Below are 22,556 nucleotides of genomic sequence, written 5' to 3' on the forward strand. Positions count from 1 at the left end.
CCAAACATTTTTTTTGTTCAGGTCTTTTTAACGGTCATAACCGACACATATTTATCTAACAAAAAAATCAGGTTCCTCTAAATGTGTGGAAGAACTGCTGTGTATATTTTTGTTTCCAGTGGCCTGAGTACCTAAAATATGTCACCATTTTAGGAAGCAGGAAAGCAGGGCTGCTTACAAACATGACATTAGTAAATGGGATATTTTCATTTATGATTTTCCCCTTTTTGTTGTTTGTTAGCTTTTTTACTTTCATTTTTTGTAGGGACTGTGATATATATTTTGTTATTTGAATGCATAATATAGCTTTGGGGCTCCCACAGACACTTGTGTATATAAACATAGGGGAGATTTTTTTCATTGATTTGTATATGTTTGTGAAGGAATGCACATAGTTCTCATGTTTGAGCCACTTTAAAGATATTTTTTGACTTGTATCAGAAAGGAATACAAGCATTTATTCATATCAACATTTTGCTTGCAGAGTCATTTCAAAGATGATGCAACAGAATAGTTTTGCTTATCTATTCTGTACTTTGTTTATTGACAGGTAATTCCACCCTCAACTTTTTAGGGTGCCTCCCCATAATTGCTCAGCTCTTCTGTGTAATAAAAGCAGGATTGGTTTGTATATCACATTGGTGTAGGTCGTTTTCACCTGTTATATAAAGAACATTCTAATGCCTTTGGGGGAGACAAACCAAATTAGTCCTTTATAATTGTAATTATATATTACTTTGCTTCATTAGAAGTTTGTGATTATTCCTGTTATTCATCAACTTAGGTACCGTGATTTACTGGGGTAGGTCAAATTAAAAGATAATTGCCTGCTTGTATTAGGTAAGGAAAGTTTTTTATGTCATAGTTTTCACTTACTATGATTGGGACAATACATCTTTTACATGAGGATGGATTTTATCAAAGCTTATATGGATCTGTATGCCATGCATAGGACGCTTATGCTTTATTTAGTTCACTAAGTACAAGCAGTTCATTTTTGTTTTAAATGTTGATGTTCCACCTGCTCCATCAGACCCTCTGCTTTGACACTATGTCCACCTGGTGTACATCAGTAAGCACAGCCTATAACAACGTATGTCTTAGCCACTTGTAATCTTCTAAGCATTAACTTTCACAACATTTTTATGACAATGTTAGTCTTTATAGTTTCCATAACTAGGTGCTTAACTGAAATCAGCTCCGGTGTTTCATGTTGATGTCTTTCATTTTTCATACATAGTAATGTATATATTTGTGACATGCTACATTTGTTACTGTTTTCACTTGAACAAGGAAAATCATACTCAAAACAGATATATAAGTGGACAGTCAGGGTGAAATAAGTAACATTCTCCTTTTAATGTTATATTTTATAAAAATATTAAAGGTCTTAAGTATGTCAGTGTTTTAGTTAGTCTTTTGGCCAATGTCTTTTTTAAAAAGAGATAAGGAGATACCAGAACAAAATAGAAAAGCAAATAATAGAGGAAGATGGCATGGGATGGAGGGATGGAAGGATGATAAAAGACAGGGGTAGTAATGGATAATTTATTCTATTCTCTCAGCTATTCTCTTTAACTAATTCTGAAGTCTGCATCTTTATTTTCTATTTGAATGTTAACTTTACGACTAGCTGATTGGGGATTTAGGAACGACACTAGCGTTGATTTTGATTCTAGCCACAGTTCTAGTAATAAGCAGTGTTACAACTCTACATGCAGTCACTGAACAGTTGACTGTTAATTCTGTAGTAAGCATAATGCAAAAAATACAACAACATATTTTGTTGTGATTGAAAAAATTACGTCCTAAATACATGCGTTGTAAATACATTGACATTAGTATTTTTAATTAATTTCTAACATTCAGAGACATTCAGAGGTGTTTCTATTAAGCCCAGAGTCAGCTAGGTCTCCACTCTCTAATTACTCAATGAACCTCAATGGTCTCCCAATCACATCTTCTCTAACAGTTAAAGATCTTGGAGTTATGGATCCCAGTCTCTCGTTCGAAGCTCACGTAAATAAATAATGTTTCTAGGACCCCCTTTCTCCACCTTAGAAACATTTCAAAGATTAGGAGCATGCTCGCCACACATAATGCAGAAAAGGTAGTCCATGCATTTATTACTTCAATATTGGACTACTGTAATCCCTTACTATCTAGCTGTGCTATTAAGTGCCTAAAGTGCCTAGCGAGTTCAAAATGCAGCAGCCATAGTTCTTAATAGAGCTAGAAAATTTGATCACATCAATCATATCTTAGCTACTTTACTTTAGCTCCCAGTAAAATTTCGTATTGATTATAAACTACTTTTAATAATTCCAAATGTGCATTAGACTTTACAGTAACCTAAGACAACCCTTTTGCATGAAGGGAACTGGTAACTATGCTCACCCTCCATAATGTGCAAAAGATATTTAAAGTGTAGGACAGTCGAAGCATTATGTGTGCGTGTGTGTGATGTTATTAACGTGACAGTAAAAGCTTACCATTTTTAAACGGGGGCTGATTGACTTTCCACTTATGCAAGACTTATGTCAAGAGTACATGTCAAAAATTAGAGACGAAATGAGGTGCTAAATGCCGCAATTAGGCATACAGCAGTCAAAGGCAATTTGGAAACACACTTAGAAAACAAAGATCATGATCTTTGATCATGATCAAACTTTCAAAAAGCTTATCAACGTGACGAGAATGTGAGGTTTAGGTTCATCTATAGTGTTACAGTATCAATGTGAAATATGGATATCGAGGTCAGCATCACGTAAGAATGTATATGTGTGAAACATCTTCGTCGCCATAAATGTTGTGTTGTTACATAATTAAGCAGTCCATCCAGTTTCATTTACTTGATTTATTAGCAACCTGTGTCCACTGTCTAACTCAAGTATTTTTATTTTAATTTCCTCCATGTTGTTTATAATAGGCCTACAGTAAGAAATCCTTTTAACTGATTAATAATTAAAAAATATCTTTCTTGACTATAAGAATATAGCTTAACCACTAGAAAGATTAAACATCCAGTGAGTGTGTATCCTGGCATGTTAATGTAAAAGGCAGCTCCTACTGGATTTGGGGAAAGATTAGTAAAAGATTTCAAGTATCTGCAAAGCAAAAAACTGCCTATTCAACAGGCATGAATGATGTGCTACCGAAGTAGTTGTTTTATTTGCATAGCCTAATTAATATCATTAGATCAAGTTCTATATTACCTATATTGTTATATTACAATTTTGCTTTTGCTTTTTTGCTTCACAATTGTTACACATAATTGCTGCACCTGATACAAGGATAGGAATTTCAATTTATTCATACTGGATATAAGAATCATTAATGGCTGCTGAGTGAAGCACTTTCATTGAAAATTCATCCACCAATTTTTTTATTTTTATTTTTATTATTTTTTTTTTTATATATATAACCAGAAACAGGGCACATCAACCAGGAATACATTCCAGCTCTGTTTTAGAACACTGGCTGTGATTCATTACATTTTGGCAATTGTGAAAACAAACTGGATGATACTTCTAAAAGTAATTGTGTTTGCAGTTTATTTGCACAGTTACATGAACAACACATGTAGTAATCGGATCTAGAAAGTTGCCAACCCTATTAAAATATTAGGTTTATAGTATAATATTTGAATTAAACAGACAAAGCATTAATCACAATCATTTGCATGATTATTAAATCTTGAACCAAAAATGTATCAGAGAGCTCTAGTGTTTTTCACAAACACACAACCAATTAAACTGTGCTTGACCATTTCTTGCCCACTATATCATTCTCTGCAGTTTACTGAGAAAGACCTGACACTGGATAATGCCATTGTCTATTCGAAGGCCAAAACAACAACAATCTTGGTTATCAAAGATTCACTCCACCCTGACCACAGCCTCTTCTTTTAGAAGCTATGAAAAAACCACCATCGCAGCTTGTGAGCACAAATCTAGCCTCTTAAAAATACTCGCCTGGAATTAAACCTAGTAGAGTTCCACAACGAGGTGCAATTTGTAAAAGGACGTCTTTTTCTCTCAGAGATAGAAATCTGCAGAAATAAATACATCAGTTAAATTTTTAAATATGTAGGTTAGAAATCCAAGTATAAAGAGCAGATATATTATCTGTGCTAATTAATAAACGTATTTAAAGTATACATTTAGTAGGCCTAAAAATATAACTCGTATGTAAATCATATCTAAATATTTTTATTTAGAGTAAATTACATGCGACATATTGAAGATTTTGATTTTTTTGGCCCGCTTCCACCATACCGCCTCATCGGGAACTGTTACACTTTATTTTTTATTTCTTTTTATTTATAACTTAAAAATAATCACCTGGAATGTAAACCTAGCCGAGGTCCACAACGAGGTGCAATTTGTAAAAGGACGTTTTTTTTCTCTCAGAGTTAGAAATCTGGAGAAATAAATATATGAATTTATTACCCCCCATCAGTGGACCTTTAGAGCTTTATTATTAAAAATAAGACAGACAGATGAACAGACAAACGCAAAATGTATATATAATATTTTTAAGTATTCGCCATCTGCACCATTACAGGAATGATGTGTGTGTGTGTGTGTGTGTGTGTGTGTGTGTGTGTGTGTGTATGTATGTATGTATGTATGTATCTATGTATATGGTTATGTGTGAGTACATGTATGTTGGATTGTATATGTACACGTATTAGAGTGTGATATTTATCGTTTATGGATTGGCTCTGTATGGATTTTATCAAAGGTGTCCACTCTAGATTATTGGTTCTGTTATTGATTAATTCTGAGAATTATTCTATTGATATATATACTCTATCAATAGATTTTTCTATTGGGTGACACTAATATTATTTTTTGTTTTCCAGTTCATGAATATGTTTTTTTGTTTGTTGTTTTTTTGCAAGAATATTTTTATTATATCAATATAATAATGTTATACATAGTATCCTGTCATATTGGTTGATGATATGTCTCCTAGGAGACATAAAGAGGGTGTTGGATGGATATGGTTATTTAAAGCATGGGATATGTTGGTGATGCACTATATTGGACTGTTTGCACTTGTGTAGCATGTTGTCTGTTGCACTGTTGTTTTTATGTTGCACCATGGCCCTGGAGGAACGTTGTCTCGTTTTTGTTGTGTACTTGTATATATAGCTGAAATGACAATAAAACCACTTGAACTCGAACTTGATGACGACTTGCCAAAATTGCTTGATAGGTGTGCTCTGCCACGTGGCGTGAATGTAATCGTCAACTGTGATTTGAGTAAAGTATGTACAGATTGCTGAGCTTGTGAAACCAATTTTAAACATCCAATGTGTAGTATAATGTACTCTGTATTATTTTGTACTGAATGCATTGTAGGTCAGTGTTGCTGTCATGTGGTAATTATTGTTACACATTTTAATCCAAACTGCAGCGTCATGGGCTAGTAATAAATGTTCCTCCTATTGTCTCAATGGGAGAGTAACTGTGAGATTTGATTTCACTATTATTTTGTATATCTTAGATAATAGGTTTTTTGTATTAAGAATGTTTGTTTATAAATTCTGATATGGATGTAGGTATCGGAATTGATTTTTGAACACATAGGTGATCTTAGCTGATGGTATTGTAGGAACTGGGGGCTTTCTATAGCATATTTTGGGGCTAGTTGTGGGCGTGACATGAAACAAGTCTTAGGATAAATATGTTTAAGGTTTGTAATGCCTTTTTCTGTCCAAGATGTAAAGTTTAATATTTTTGTTCATGGTAAAGCCTGGATTGTTCCAAATGGGAGAATGAATAGTTCGTGTGAGTGTGGAGTTTGATATCTTGTGGAATTTCCACCAAACTGTTAGTGTCATGGCCACCTTCAAACTGTTGAAACATGGATATTTTTGAATATGAGTCTGGGCACATTTGAAACACCTGCCGCAAACATTACTGACATTATATCTTGTTTATGTGATTGGCTGTGCTTCTCTAGCCACAAGTACTTTTTGATTTATTTATTTTTTAATTTGGTAATTTTATATATAACAGCAACAAATGACAGCTTAAGTTTTATGACAAAATGTGCAAACAAGCTGGCCTGAGAGGTGTGTAGCGGGATATGACTCAGTGCATCTCTGGTGCTGCTTTTGATGAGTACAGTGTCATAAGTGTGTCTGTCCAGCAGCGCAAAGAGGAGATACAGCTTCTTCTCCCGGAGGTTTCCGATAAATATGTAGATATGTTAGTATGTAATAGAAAGACAGCTGTCCATCCTCATAGTCTAGGTACATGCCCGCATTCCTGGGCAATTGTGTCAGGGGCAGAGGGGTCTCAGGCTTGGTGCAGGTGTACGACTTCTGGGTGCTCCTCCAGAGCACCCAGAAACCCTCACAGTGGGTTTCTCAACTTGCTCAGACTCAAATCTCAATATCGGCATCCGAACCGTCTTAGAGAGGAACAAAAAACACAACTCATTTGATTAAATTGTTCCAGTATAAATATGGTTATCAAACATGCTTTTAAAAATATACTTCCATGGAGATGGTGCCCTACAGGGTAGTGTTGGAACAGTGTGTACAGGCTGTACAGGCTTAGTGTCATGTTGTGGCCCCGCCCCCTCCTCAAACATCTTGGTGTGTGTGTGTTCGTCTGTGTTGCCACACCCTCTCGTGTCGTTCACCTGTTCTCTGTTATGTGTAATCGGCTTGGGTGTATATATGTCTCGTGTGTCATAGTACGTGTGTTGGTGTTTGAGATGTGCATAGTATTTGAGCTTTGTTGTATGTTTTGCATGTTTGCAAAAATAAAAGTGCGTTTCATCGTGCCTCGTCCCCGCATCCTGCTTATCCTCGCAACGTCACAACTAGACCACTTTAGATGTAACTTAGAACCTCCAGTGACCTCTGTATGTGTTTCTTTAGTTGTATGAGCTCCACTGGAGGACTCTGAATAGTTGACAATGGAAGAGGGGTATATCAGATTCACCCCTTCTGCCTCGGTGTGACAGATTAACACACTGCATTAACGTTTAGAAATAAAAACATATGGTAAACACAATCTAGAAAATATTACCTTGTAACAATTCATTCAGTATATGAACTGTTTTCTGTGTCCTTATGTCTATAAATTAAAAGTAATAAAACATTTAAATGATAAATAAATTACAATGAATGTATAAATGTTCACAAATAAGAAACTACATTGGTCTGCACTTTTCTCCACAGATTCAAGGAACTCATGAAAGTTGGAAGCTATAAAAACACATAATACAGAATTAGAGACTGACTGATGTTTGAGCAGAAAGATCACTGTGATGTTCTCATATCTAAAGCACTCAAAGCATTGATGTTATGTAAATGAACTGTGATCTGATTGGTTTAAGGAAATAGATTCACCTACTTTGAAGTTCAAGTTTTTATCAAAAGGTTAGAACTGGTTGACTATACTTTGTCTGTCCTGCAACAGGAAATTTAAACATTTATATCCAAAGTATTACGCGATAGAAATCAATTCAAGACTACCCGTTATTGACCGCTAGATGGGGAAAGATACGAAGAAATAAATGAGTCCAGCTCCTCCTGCCCGACTTTACGGTGAGACTCTGCTTTTACGTCATTAAAATGCTAAAGAAAAAAGGCCGCCATATTTGTAGTTCCACAACGTGAAAAGGCGTCATTTTGTATGCCGAAGAATGAATAAACACCATGCCATGCCTTGAAGACGACGAAATTGCAATTTATTTAGCTAGCCATAAGAATAAGAATAGCTGTTTAATTTACATAATCACAAATATATTGCATGTACATACAGCTACATTTCAGTCGATCAAAAATGTTTCACGTATTTATAACCGCAACTTTATGTTACAGTGGTCATATCAGAGATTTACCAATATAAAACGCAACAGGTGTCGTGTTCTGTAATAGAACATTTTAACATTTATATCCATATTACACATAACCAAGGTGTAATATAACCACATGTACTGAACAGACATGAACAGCCTGTGTATTGTGAAAATACATGTATGTGTCTTCTACAGCAATTACTGTGCCGTGCACACCTTAAGTTTGGCATGAAGTGTTTGCTTTTTCCAAAGCAAGTAGTATTAAATTATTCTCATAGAATAAATTTCACAAAGACATGGACTTCTCAGTTGACCGTAGAAAGATGTTTGTGTTTTTTTTGTATTTAATTTATTTAATGCGAATCGTATGTAGGTTACCACTGCTAAGCTTCACCACTGTCAAGATAAGACCTCGAAAAGACGCAGAAATTTATTTTAATAACAGCTTCTGCTGATTTATTCAATAACTGTATGACACCGTTTGAGCGTACGTACCGACTGAAAACAAACTCAAATTATTAGAGACACTCTTACTGCGTCTCCACATTGAAACATATCAGTTAGTTAGCTAGGCTGGCTAACTAGCTTAGCTTTATTAGCTAGCTAAGCTAATTGCGAAGAGGATTACGTTAAAGAACCCCCGGTCTACAGTTGTGCACATACAGGAAAATTAATGAATAGCATGGTAATACACGCATTTATTGGAACAGTTATGTAGCTAATATGCATTTGTAGTATGTGCGCCTGGCGTAGAAATGAGTCTTTGTTAGCCCATTAAGGCTATCTTAGCTAGGCTAGTCCGAGCAAGCTAAGTGCTGGTTGCTATGACAACGGGCTTGGTGTATTTTGCGAGCTTGTCGGCTACCGACAAGGCTCAAGGCAACAGGGTCCTGTCCCTTGACTTAGGTTGATCTAGAGGTATTTCAAGAAACTTCTCAAGCGCACTTTAGTGGCAAAGAACAATATTTTCACTTGAACAGGGACCTCAGATTAAAAGTCTGATGCTCTACTGACTGAGCTATTCAGGATAGAAGCAATATCAGAAACATTACAAGTGCAATGTACATGTATGCAAAGAAAATTGAGTTCATGTGTATCGCATTAAGATGTCAATCTGCCTATGGAACATAACACCTCTTACAAGGCTCGATTTTTGCTCTCAAGCTGCAATGGTTTTGTCATGTTGTCTAAGAGAAGAGGCTTTGGTCGGTGGAGTGAGTCTTTGATAACTAAGATTGTAACTAAGATTGAAACTGCTCACCGCACTACATCGAGTACACAAGGTGTAATGAACTCGCTATGAGAATGATCTCAATAAGTAACTCAAAAAGGATAGGCTCATCATGATGCATTAGCTAACAGTCGGCACTCATACACAAGTGTGAATGTTCAACATTCATTCAAGCATCTCGAGGTCACAGTCTGTAGTGTGTACAAAAGGAATCTAAAGGAAAGGCTTGAGCAAGTGCATCCTCCACTGATAAGAGATATAACTTTAGACTTCAATTGTAACATTAGAAAAAAGATGTACATACAGTCCATTTGTTTAAAATGTTCTTTGATGTGAAGCTCATATTATTTTGCCCCAACTTACGCAGAACTTGATTGTTGGAAGAATACAACAGGGGAACTTTCAGTTGTACTTCACATGACTGACACTGTGTAGACTTTAACTAATGTACAGTTGTGTAGCTTTAGAGTTGTGTACAATTAGAGCAAGTGACCTAAGCAACATGTATTGCATACACAGTTTGCCTTAACAAACCTATCACTTCATCATGGTCAGAATATTTGTTATAGATACATGTAATGCTTCAGCATTGCTACTAGTTCTAATACACTCAAACTAGTGCACCAGAGTGGGTGATGGTAATGGTACTGTTAGAAGCAAACCTATATGACTGGGGTTGGGCTTCCACACACTGTCCCTTTCTCCCAATTCACAGAGCGGAAACGACTCGTTTTCAGCCTGGTTTTTTTTTTTTTTTGCACAACCAATTTCCAACCTCTCTATATATATCGCTTGGAATTCAACAGTTGCTACTGCACCTTTAAGACGGATGTAAGATAAATGAGCTCCTTTATGATTGGCTGCCCTGTATTGTGCTTCATTCAAAAGGTACTCAGAGCTGAAATGCCTGAGAAAGGCAATTTAAGTGGGTGTGCTAAACCTCTATAGGCTGAATAGGCAGAGATAGGTCAATAAAGTGTTCTTGTGACATTAGAAATACAAATTTCAAAAGGGGCATTTTTGGCAGCTTAACTGACATAGTTAAGAATTTTAACATTTAAAATATATATATTAAAAGGAGAATGTTACTCATTTCACTCTGACTGTAAAACAGTGCATATTGTGTTAAATGGGATTTCCATCCCATGTTTTTAAGGCTGCCTTATATATAAATAAATATGCAAGAATGCAGAGCATGAATAGGTCAGTCTTCAATTCTGTATCACATACCTACCCTTGATAACACCGTGGTAACTGGAAAAAAACAACCCTTTTTACTCAGTTGTCACTACTTCCAATAGACTTCACGCTAATCTCATAGAAGTCCACCCCTTTCCATGTCCTCCGGAAACAGCACTTCCGTTATGTTGTGACAGGATTTGTTCCTGAAGTTGTATGCGTTTTCTAAATTTGCACCGCATTTCTAAAGTGTGTTACCACTTTGATGAATATGCTTTGTTTATTTGCAGCACGATGGGTTTTCCAGGACACCGTAATTTATGCATGTTTAATTCCATCTTTTATTCACGTACTAAGCCCAACTCTATAGGCTAATATTTATAAAACCGAGATAACCATAGAAACGTCTTCATCTGTGCTTGATACTTTGTTCCTGAAGTTGTATGCGTTTTCTAAATTTGCAGCGCATTTCGAAAGTGTAGAGATGCACTGTTGAGGTAGAGATGCACTTTCATTAATACTGCTTACACTGTGTTTCTTTACAACACGCATGGACGTGTTGAAGCAACTCATATGCATGGAACACTAATACTCAGAGCATTGGAAGGTTGAAATCAGAAGCTATCTGGCTCACACAATGTTTTAAATGTGCCAAGGGAAATTCCAAGTGTGGCCATCCTTGAGTGGAGTGGAAGATAAATATGTTTTTTTTGTATTTCAAAGCGGCTGTAAGAGTATAACAGGCAGTTTAGAACATGTCAGTCCCTCCATGTAATTTGAGAGAAAATATCCTATGAAGATTGGACCAAGATTCCTGCAGAGTATTTTCAGCACATAGTGGAAACTATGCCAGAAAGAATTTCTGCAGTTCTGGAGGCCAAAGAAGGTCCAACATGCTATTAAATGGGTGTACTTAAGCCCACTGTGTCCTATAATAGGATGTTGCTGGAATGTATGTGGATGTTGTTGGAATGGCCGCAGAGTTGCGGCAGCAGTACAGGTAGTCTGTGATCCTTTCCCCCATCCGAGTGAGTTTGCCCTATTGCACGGGGTCGAGTTATGATGTGAATGTTTAATTACACAGGATGGATTGTGGGCTACAGAACCAAACAGCCTTCAGGATTCAAGTAGAGAAAGGTGAAACTTCTCCAGCCTTTGAGTTAATCACAGGACTATTGCATAGCAATTAGGGATAACAGAACAGCTTTCGGGGGGTTTGGGTGGGGTGCCTTATCCGCCCCTTTAACAGAGTAGTCACAATTCAAATTTCCCTTCTTCCATTGTTTACAAGGCATTATACATGTGGTTTATTTATAGTGCACGGAGTAATATGCAGTGAGTCTGGTCTGTCTGCTTTGGAAGAGAAACATTTAGCCAGAAGAGCAAGACACAGCCAGGAGGATGATTGGTAAGAGCACATCATAATATGCACCTTAAAGCTGTGCTCTACAGCTAGGTCCTGTTCCATGACTGCATATATAAATTTACTACTGACATTGCCATTTATATCTGGCCATTTACAGTGCACTCTTGCTCAATGCAGCACTTGAAGCTGATTTTCCATTGTGTAGTTATTATGTTCAAGAGATGTTTGACCCGGTCAGGGTGACACACTTTAGTGAGGGCAGCAGTATCCTAGAGGACACTACAGACAGTGACGGAGACATCTCAGAGCGCGAGGTGAGAGGTTGAGTTTTTTGTTACTCTCTCTACGACATACTTTTCATGCCAGGTACTATTGTCCAGTTCAGCCCAATTTAATTTACTGCCTTGTATTATGATATATAAATTGCTGAACATCTTATCACTCAGTTTCAAACATCCCCTCAGCTGTTTTAAGCCATTTCGGTTATTCAGAAGTACTGCTAAATGGATGTGGTGGGAAAATGAGAGCACATCAAACACAGACAGCTTTATGCATTGAGTAGTAAAGAGTAAAAGTTTATTGAGTTTGTAAAGGGAAAGAAATGTGAGTTCCACCTTCCAACTATAACTTTTCTAGGATACGTGATCAGCCATGGTGAAATCACTACGGATGATAAGAAGATCAAAGCCATCTTCCAGTGGCCCATTACTATTATAGTTAAAAAACTCCAGAGATTCTTGGGATTTGCAAACTTTTACCGATGCTTCATATGGAATTTTAGCAGCATTGCAGCTCCTCTCACAGCCCTCCTGAAAGGAGCAATGACCAAGCTACTTTGGAATCAGGAGGCTGATCAAGCATTCAGGAAACTGAAAGAAGCTTTTACCACGACTAGCATACGTCGACATCCTGATCCTTCCATTCCATTTGTCGTGGAAGCTGATGCTGCTAACATCGGGGTAGGAGCTGTACTTTCACAACGATACGACAAGTCCAAGTTACAATAGATGATTAAATAGACAAGTGTATATAAAATAGATGATGGAATAAACAAGCCATACAAGACACAGTCATCCCAATGGAATGTCTGTCGGGAAAACATTACCTACCTTGTGCTGTGACCATCTGTTGAAGTGGGCTCATTCTTCGCTGGTTCAGGGCTATGACAAGCGATATTTATAAGTATGTTTCTTCATGTTCAATTTGCAGTCAAAGCAAGATGCCTAAGACCCTACCCACAGGAAAGCTCATGCTTCTTCCCGTACCAGAAAGTCCTTGGTCTCACATCACCTTAGATTGCGTTACTGACCTCTCTGTCCTCACTGTAGTTGATGGATTCTCCAGGGGTGTGTGGTTCATTGTGTTTCCGAGTATGCCTACAGCCTGCCAAACTGTGGAAGCCTTGTTTAACCAGGTGTTCCGTATATTTGGCATCCCAGAGGACATAATATCATATTGGGGACATCAATTCACATCTCGAGTTTGGGCTTCCTATATTGAACACATCGGGGTAGCTATTAGTTTTACATCCACAGTCAAATGGCCAATTCCTACATTGTTTTTATATGAACAATCCATCAGACCGGTCCAAGTTCCTCTTATTGGCAGAAATGGCCCAAAATTCACTTACTAGTTCATCCACTGGCTTGACTCCTTTTTATTGTATTTTAGGTTATCAGCCTCAAATGTCCCATGGACTTCCATATCAGCTGGTTTCCCCGCTGTGGATGAATGGATGCAGCGGAGCGAAAGGGTATGGGAGGAAACAGATCAGTGTATTGTATGAGTTCTCTGAACGTATAAGGAAATTGCGGACAGGCACAGAGGGGAGAACCCGATATACCAACCTGGTGACAGAGTGTGGCTCTCTACACAGGACTACCGCAAGCCGGGGTCATGTCGCAGGTTAGGTCCCAAGTATATCGGTCCATATGAAATGACCAAGCACATTAATGAAGTCACATATCAACTCAACTTACCTGCTCACTTTTGTGTTTTGAGGTCATTTCATGTGTCCCTTCTTAAGCCTGTTGTTCCTGTTGTGGCCTTTGGATGAGATCACCCCTGAGGTCACTCCTGTATTAAGTATGTTGGTTGCTGTCATTAGAGTGTATTGTTTCTGAAGGTTTTTTTGCATTATGCAATGCCTCTTCGCAGAGTGTGATTTTCAAGAACTTTAGTAAGCAGATGACTTATTTGCATCACCTTTTTTGGTAGGACAAAGCCCATCCATGAGCCAAAGGAAGCTGAGGTAGGCCCCATTCCATGAAAACACAGGGAGTGTGTGAACCAGGATACCAACACAAGCATACATGCAAGCTGACACCTACCCTCCCCTTGTCCAGTGGTTTGGCCAGTAGACAACTAATGAAAAACATTTCAAAAGCGTTTATACAGAAGCCAATGTTCAAATGGCTCTCTGTGCAGTGAGGAAACATATCATAAGGAAGTGCAAATTCCACTAAAGTTTAAGTAGGATCACTGAATTCAAAGTCTAGAGCACTATTACACTATGACTTCTAACAATAGCGTAAAAACAGTAATGTCATTCGTTTTTAGGAAAGGAATGTAAAAGTTTATGAAATATTCTTAAAAAGAGGACAGTTTGATGAGGAGCTTGGTCTTGCACAGCTACCAAAACCCAGGACTGAACTAGGAGTCTTTTGATATTCAATCTAACACTCACCCAGCTGAGCTATTTCAGCTAGTGACTAAATACTTTTGCCTGGTTTCGATCAAAATGTTACCAATGAATGTAGCTCATGTTCATGTCAGAGGAAACTGTCACCTTTATCCCTGGTGAGCTAGTGGCTAGGATTCTCTTTCAAACTTAATTTTTATGTGGAATAAAAAGAAATATGAATACCTCTCTTTATGACCTCCTAATGCTCATGCATACCAAGTCCAGTATGCATACAAACATCGTCAGTATACTAGGAATACAGAGTTTGAAAAATGTTTGTCAGAAGCATCTGAGCTTTATTGCTGGTGGGTGAGTGGCTAGGATTCAACACTTTCACCACTGCGACTTGGGCTTGATTCCTGGTCAGGGGACGCTCTTTTTGCTCACTTAAAAAAGAAGCTTGTATGTGAAAAAACAAACTTCCTTTGAGTCAGATTTTAACTGACAGACTAAGGATAACAGTTTTAAATTCTACAGTCCTCCACTCTACCAACTAAGCTATTGAAGGCAACAGACATGTAATCCCATAAGTCCAAACACCAGTATGTTGGCAAGAAACACGGCCAGTTATGGATGTTTGAATTGTTAAGTTCATTTGACACAAAGAAGAAACATTGCATTGTACGAGTTGGAGATGTTCAGCTCCAACAGATATCTCTTGATTACATTTGGATGCATACTGGACTTTGTGTACAATCAATAACTACTGGTACTAACTCAAAGTATGTTTCCCCCTTCAGTTTTATTTTATGCCAGAATAAAGACTTTCTGTCTTTAGAATTCTACATGACTCAAACTGAGATGCAGCAGATCACTTAGCTAGAACAAAGGGTCTTGTACTACAATAACGACTTTTGCTTTATTGCCCATAAGGTCCACCTCTTTTTTCTTTAACCCTCAGATCATCCCGTAGATGTTAGAATTATTCTAATGAAATTATAATTAACATTTAAAAAAATTCCTTAACATCACTCTTAAAATAACTTTTACCTTACAAATGATTTCTTTACCAGCAAATTTGAGTTGGTATGAATTCATCTATTAATTTTTCGTTATTATTTCATTAAATACATGCCCCCCCCCCCGCCCCCTAAAAAAAGAATAACAGTCCAACTGAAAGGTCTAAATGAATCTTTGCAGTAACAACAGTCTTTTATGCTCTTCCAACCACCCCACCTCCTCCCAGTGGACACACCATGCTCCAGTACATGATTCTGGAGTGCTGTGCTATCTGTGCTCCCCACTAACTTTTCCTACCTGCTGGGGTTTCTCCTTCCTGGACCTGCCTTAAAATGCTTAAAATGACAGCACCTTGCCCTCCATTTACCTGCAACATTCTGCACTGTCACAAACAATATTTATGTGCAGATTAGCAGATGAACCTCACCTGGATGATCCACATTTCATTTCTTTGTACTGTTATAATAATGAGTTACTGTATTTCTACCCAGGTGTTCTATCCAGGTGAACTGTGCTCTGTTTCTATCTCCTATGATGTCTTTGTGTAGGAATGCTGTAGTGTATCTTTCATGCTTACAATTTGTCAGCCATCCTCTACCCAACTCATCTTTGCCCAGGTTTATCCAGGGTTAACCGAAGGAGGATGAGTTCCCTTTTGAGTCTGACACCTTCCAAGTCCCTTCCACCATTCCAGTGAGTTTTTCCTACTGTCACCCTTGCCAATGTCATTTGGCTTATTTATCAGTTGTCACAAGGTGTTAACGTTATTATGCACATGTATATAAAATGTGTATATACTCTATATACATAATATATATATATATATATATATATATATATATATATATATATATATATATATATATATATATATATATATATATATATATATATATATATTGCATTATTCTCTGCACCTTACATGTTATTTGCAGTTTGGATTGGATTATAAAGTGAATTTCATTGGTGAGTACTATATTTTTTGGTGACAAAGTATAATCTAATCTTTACAAAGCAGTGACCAGAAAGGAAGACCTGGATGAGGCTTTGGTCCCCATGATAGTTAGAGACACACAGCCATTTAGCATAGTTGAGGATAAAAGCTTCAGGGACTTGGTAGCAAAATTGGATTCAACTTATATTCTCCTAACTAGGAAGGTATGTGTGGTGACATGGATACATTATGAGAGTAGTATTAAAAATATATATAATTATTTTCTTCCTTCCCTTTAGACTGTAAAGGCCATGGTTGAGGCCAAATGTCAATAAGAGAAAGAGAAGGCCAAAGCTGAGGTCCAGAAAATTCCTGCAATGAGTTTGTCAGCAGATATGTGGACATCTCTTAATGTGGATGCCTTCTTGGCTGTGACCTGCCATTTTATAGATGACAACACATTTCTGAAGTCTACACTACTTGGTGTTGTGAAATTCCTGCAGGCGCATACGGCTGAAAATTTGGCCTGTGTGAAATCCTCTCTTATGGAACAATGGGGAATAAAATAAAGTCACATGTCTGGTTACTGATGGCACATCTAATATGATTGCCTGTGGAAATAGCTGAAGCTGCCTCATGCGCTTCAAAAAAAAAGAAACTGAGGTTGAAACAAGGTGTTGGAGCGATTAGTAGAACTCAGGGAGCCTGTGGGGGCAGATTTGGCGGGTTTACAAACTGATATTCCTGCGCTGATCTCTGATGTGTACAGTAATGTATGTGGGTGCCGGTCTATACTGTATTCTTTTCACAAGGCAACTGTGGAGCTGTCAGACCTCAGTGGCAGGCATAATCATATCCCAACACATTTCAGACTAAAGGATTTGAACTCCCTGGCACTGCCAGACACCTAACTGGCTATAATTTGATGGGGAGGATGCAGGTTGTCTGCATGCCTCTGGAATTGCTTCTTTGACCTATTCACACAGCGATCGAGAGCCTTACACTAATGCCAGAGTCCCTCTGATTTCATACTTTTCTCTGCATTGTCCAAGATTTGTAAACAAGCACAAATCCATGGGTAAAGTTTTGTAATCAAGAACACACTCTCATGTACTTGGAACATGTCTTAGCAGATTGTGATTTACAAGCAATGTTATAAGCAACACAAGTTCAAACAGGTGGTTTGTTGACAAGGGGTCATTCATCAAACAAAACCCACATGGCCCATATGGGGATCGAACCCATGACCTTGGCGTTATTAGCACCACGCTCTGACCAACTGGGCTAATCGGCCTTTCTCCGTTCATTTCGCAGTTTTTGGTGCAGCACTGAAGGGAACCTTTCCATGAAATTGTAGACTTGGTGTCAACGAGATTACGGCCACTTTTTCGACCGAGCATAGGTGAAAGTTGACACTTATTGTTCCCTCTGACAAATGGTTATTCTGTAGCCAACTTTTGAATTAAACTTCAAAAGCAAATGTGGAGAAGCTTTTGTTAAAGAGCAATTCAGTGCAGTTGTACACAGTGACGAAATCATCAATTGCAAAGTCCACTGAGCTTTATTGCTGCGAGTTACATAGTGCTGTCTATTACACCATGAAATCTGCCATAACAACAAAAATGTAATGTCTGATTCTGTGAGCCAAGGAATATAAACCTTTTAGGGACATATTTAAAATATCAGATTTTCTGCCTGAGCACAGAGTAGGCATTTTTTTCTAGCTTTAACCATACGTCCTCTTTCTTTGGAAATCTGTGTCATTGCTGCATGAATAAGCAGAAAGATTTTGAGCAATTTTTTGTCTGGGTCTAAGGGGCAATTTATTCAAACCAAAAGATGCTATTTTAGCTAGTTTGTCAAATGAACATGTCAAACCTACAGAGACAATGTGTCTAGCTACAGAGCTCTGCAAGGTTTAATTCTTGGAAGTATTTGAAGCCATAGAAAGTTATTCTGTAAGCATTGCTTAACTCAATAAAAAGAGACAGTTAGAGCCAATGGCTGCCAGATCTAACATAGCTCACATTTTATAGTGTTTGCATAGCATATCAGAATCTGCAAGAACTATTCCTATCATTTCAGGAATAAGCTTTTTTGACTTCACAGCTAGATGAAATATTTAGGGTGGATGCAGGATTTGGTATGATCTCCTAGAGAATTGCCATTCCACTGTGTCTTCAGCTTTTGTCCGATCTGCAAACAAGTCCCACTCTAGGAGAACTAGGTCAAGTGGTAGAGTGCTCTTTTAGTATGTGAGTGTTAGTGGGATTGATGCTCACATTCTCAAGTCTAGAATTTGTAGTTTTTTTTCTATGATGAAATCCTTTCTGATAGCAAATGTTTTCGGGACCTGCTAATACGCTTATGCCATGCACACATTACGTGACTTTTGAAGTTTTCAAATTGATGTATGGCTCACACTGCACAACTGTATGTCTTGGAATCTGGAAAGCTTAATTTGTGGTATCTCAGTGGCAGACATAATCAGTGATAAACCACTGATATGTCAACTGGTCTTAACACAGACAGATTTAACTTACTCTGTTGAGACTGTGTCTAACTTAAACCTTTCCTTCAAATAGAAGAGATCCTTGTTGCAGAGGTAATGTTTTTACCTTTATATGGTTTTCCCACTCATAGTCATGCAACACACAAATGCAAACCTCTCACAGACTGTCTCACACACATCCAGTTATTCATCTGAACACATGATGTTTCTGTCTCTGTACCGCTATTAGTTATGCAATGGTTCCTCAATACTAGCACTAACTGAACAGGGTTCTGTATAAATATGATCTTTATAACAGCTGCCATAACAGCAAAAATGTAATGTCTGATTCTGTGAGCCAAGGAATTATTATTGATATTGTGAATATTTAATAACCTCCAATGCCAGCAAATTAAATTTCACAATATTGTGAAAATTGTAAAGGATACTTTATTCATGTCCTCATTGCTAAAGATTGTATCGCTTTATCACAGCGATACGCTAGTTAGCTAGCTAACAGTTGAGGTCAGCGAGTGTGAAACTCGGGGCTATAAACCATTCCTTGTGGAACCATTTCATTGTTCAGCTTTCAACTTTGATCGTTTAGGTGCTGGTAGTTTGTTAGCTAGCTAACTGTTCAGCAATAGAAAACCTACTTTTGTATGATTTAGAGACCCAAATTCACAAACCTGTGGGTTTTCAAATGTATCGTTCTCTCTAAATAAGCAAAATGAGTTAAGCCATTACTACAGCTATCGGACTGTTTGAACTACAATATTCGACTGTTCATTTATTGTTAATTAGATTAAATTAACTTTCATAAACATTCTGTATTAATAGAATGTAGTTTGTAATGACTGATTAACTGTGTTTATTCAACATGAAGCTATTCATATAACGTTTCAAGTTTGGTTTATTTGTAACATACATTTATTTGCCACTTTCATTTTTAGGCTGTAAAATGAAAGCTCCTTGCTCACAATCATTGCTATAGTTTGATCAAATTCAGTTATATATATAAACTCCCTATTCAATGGGAAGAAACCAGTTCATGTCATTGTGAATTGCTGGTTCTGTAATCAAAACACTGAGGTTCCATATGAGAACAGAAACTGCTGAGACTGTCCATTCTGTGTGCAGTACAATGGCTTCTATGAGGTATTGCTGTATTTGAGACATGGTGAGGACATATTTTAGTGAAAGTCTTCCAATGATGCACCCTTACCTGAACCATTTTATGCTGTTGCTGCTGTTAAAAAATGCAGAATGGTGATTATAACGAACCGATCCTTGCACAATATATGGAGCACCTCAACCATGGGGTATCAGCTGGTGTCCCTGTGCTTGATGCATCCAAGACTCAACCAGACACTGAAGATCAAGCAGCTGGCTTCCTTCACTCCCAGAGAGGAAGTAGGTTTTCCATTTGAACTGTTGCCTTCTTAGTTAAGACGTATGCATTGTTGATTGCAGTGCCAGAGCTGTGAAACTGTGCAAGGTAATGCATGTCCAGTGCTGGACTTGGGCAAAGATTGTGAGTGGGTCTTCAAGGGCAAACAGGATCTGATGGCCCACATGTAGTTTGATATTATTCCTAAATAAGTAAGTTTACATGGCTATTTGAAAGAAGCTGATCATGTAAGCAGCAAAGACAGAATATCATTCTCTGACTAAGGATTTAGTTGACTCATGTTTAACCCAACTAAACTGTGGTCCTGGCTGATTTCAGTTGGACTATTGAGCCACTGACTCATGCACAGAGTTTTCTGAGTATTTTGCAGTTTCTTACTGTACTGAGTTCTTACTGAGTATAACGTCAACTTTGATGCATTTGTTTTCTTTTCACCGAACAAAGCCTTCAACTTTGACTGTGGTGACATGAAATCCAGATCTGCAGAGTGTTTTTTCAGTAACGCATCTTTTGCCTGTGCATTTTGATTGCAGTGTTAGGAGGTCATAACTGCTGATCAGAACTTTGGACAAGAGGGCTTATCCTCATGGCTCTCTGACTTTCATGTACAACAACAAACAATATTTTCTTATTTATTTTTTTCCAGTTGTAACAAACCGTTCTGCTGTTTTTTAACTTCTGTCAAATTTTTTAATGGTTGTACAGGACAATTACGATGGAAATTGAGGTGTACAAGTGCCACCTTGAACAGACCTACGAGTTGTGCGGGCCTGTCAGACAGCTAAGCAGTATGACATCCAGCACCAGAACCGACAGCTGCGGGCCCTGCTTTTCAACCACCAGCTCAGATGCAGCCAAGATGCAGACAAAGAATTCATTAAGGTGAGGTCTTCTATAGCCAAGGCGATTCTATAGCCAAGAATTCTCAAGATCACATCTAGCTGCATTCCTGTTGGGTGTGAATGACAGTTGCTCCTTCCCAGTTGATACAAAGTGACGATAGAAAAAAAGGCGTACACGGAACTGGTAGTGAACACTGTCCTTAAAGTGCATATAAGTGCATACAGTGTTTGAGCCTGCAATCCAGTTCATTACCCTGTCCAACAGCCTCCCAGGTTCCCCTCCACATCTTCCTTGTCAGAGATGAAAATTTATATAAAAAAATGGATACTTGAATACTTTTGGTTACTTTTTTGTTCCTGGCTACCATGCTTTTTAAAGCATTAATTATTTCAAACATTGATTTATCTAAGATAAGCAAAGACCTGTTCTCTCTTGCTGCATTTTGTGGGTTTTTTTTGGGTTTTTTTGTTTTGTTTTCTTTCCAAATGAAGCTGTTGTTTTCATTTTTGGTGGGTTTCATACTATCCACACCAGCTTCCAGGTTTCTCTCCTTTTACATACCAAGCAATCAGTTTCCTTTCTCTTTGCTACAGAGCACCTCTTTTCTGTCCACACCTGCTTGGCTGGTAGCTCTCAGAAGCCTTACCTTCCTCACCTGTGCTTTTCTAGTTGCGGTGGCCATATGTGGGTCTGGATGTGACTCTGGAGACACATCCTCTCTCCACAACAGCCCGCACACTCTCAGCAGGGGAATCATCCCACCCAAAGAAGCCCACCAAAGTGACACTGAAGCCAAAGCAAAGAGCATCACCAACACTATGCAAATGTGGAATGACCTGGTGGGTATTCTGCCAGAGAGAGGCAATAGAGAATATCAAGCTGATCTGGTAGTCTGGAAGCAACCACCAGATGGCTGTTGCTTCTGTTGGCCTTTTGACTTCCATCAACATCTACTCAGGCAGTAAAAAGAAATGGTGTACTGGGAGGTAGTAAATCTTGCTAATCAGTACTTGTTTTTGGCCTGTGAAAATACAAACAAACAATACACATATTCAAACACTTCTGAACTACAATTGCTTATCAGGATTTACACAGGCTTATGTTCTTAATAGCTCTTTGCTTACAACTTCATCAAAGCGGTTTTGTTCTACAGTATGTGCAAAGTCTACTTTCCCACACAGTTCACATGAGTCTTGATTCGTCCTGCTGGTTCTTCATGTCTGTGAATGTGAAAAATCAAACTTTTTTGCTTGGCTTCAAGCAGTGATCCTTTGATTGTATCATTCATGATTCATTTAGGATTACAACCAAATGGTTCAATATCCAGCTAGAGGTGTACTCAAGTGAGGTAATAAAATGAAATTATTAATGTAATAATATGATGGCAGGAATTGTAAAAGACCAAATTAGGCTTTGGAAGTAAGCAGGATGTGAGAATGACCAAATATGGCCTCTGTGGCAAGTCTGGGATTGAGGCCAGGATACCACCTAAAGATACAATTTTAATAAAAAATGGTTTTGTAACTTGATGAAAATATATAAAGATCGAACCCACCTGAGACTGTTAGACATTCTGTGGACAATGCCTCGTCTGTATGCAACATTGAGCTCAGAATAAAGATGGCACCGGC

General features: G+C 37.9%; 1 non-coding gene across 1 annotated transcript; it reads right to left on the reverse strand.

Moving 5' to 3' along the window:
- Nucleotides 1-17,400: 17,400 nt before the first annotated feature.
- Nucleotides 17,401-17,474, reverse strand: trnai-aau (transfer RNA isoleucine (anticodon AAU)). The gene has a single exon. It is a non-coding gene; the product is annotated as a tRNA-Ile (tRNA).
- Between the last annotated feature and the right edge of the window lie 5,082 nt (nucleotides 17,475-22,556).

Source organism: Electrophorus electricus, unplaced genomic scaffold, assembly GCF_041902795.1.
Source record: "Electrophorus electricus isolate QZ-2024a unplaced genomic scaffold, ASM4190279v1 Scaffold42, whole genome shotgun sequence".
Classification (NCBI taxonomy): Eukaryota; Metazoa; Chordata; class Actinopteri; order Gymnotiformes; family Gymnotidae; genus Electrophorus; species Electrophorus electricus.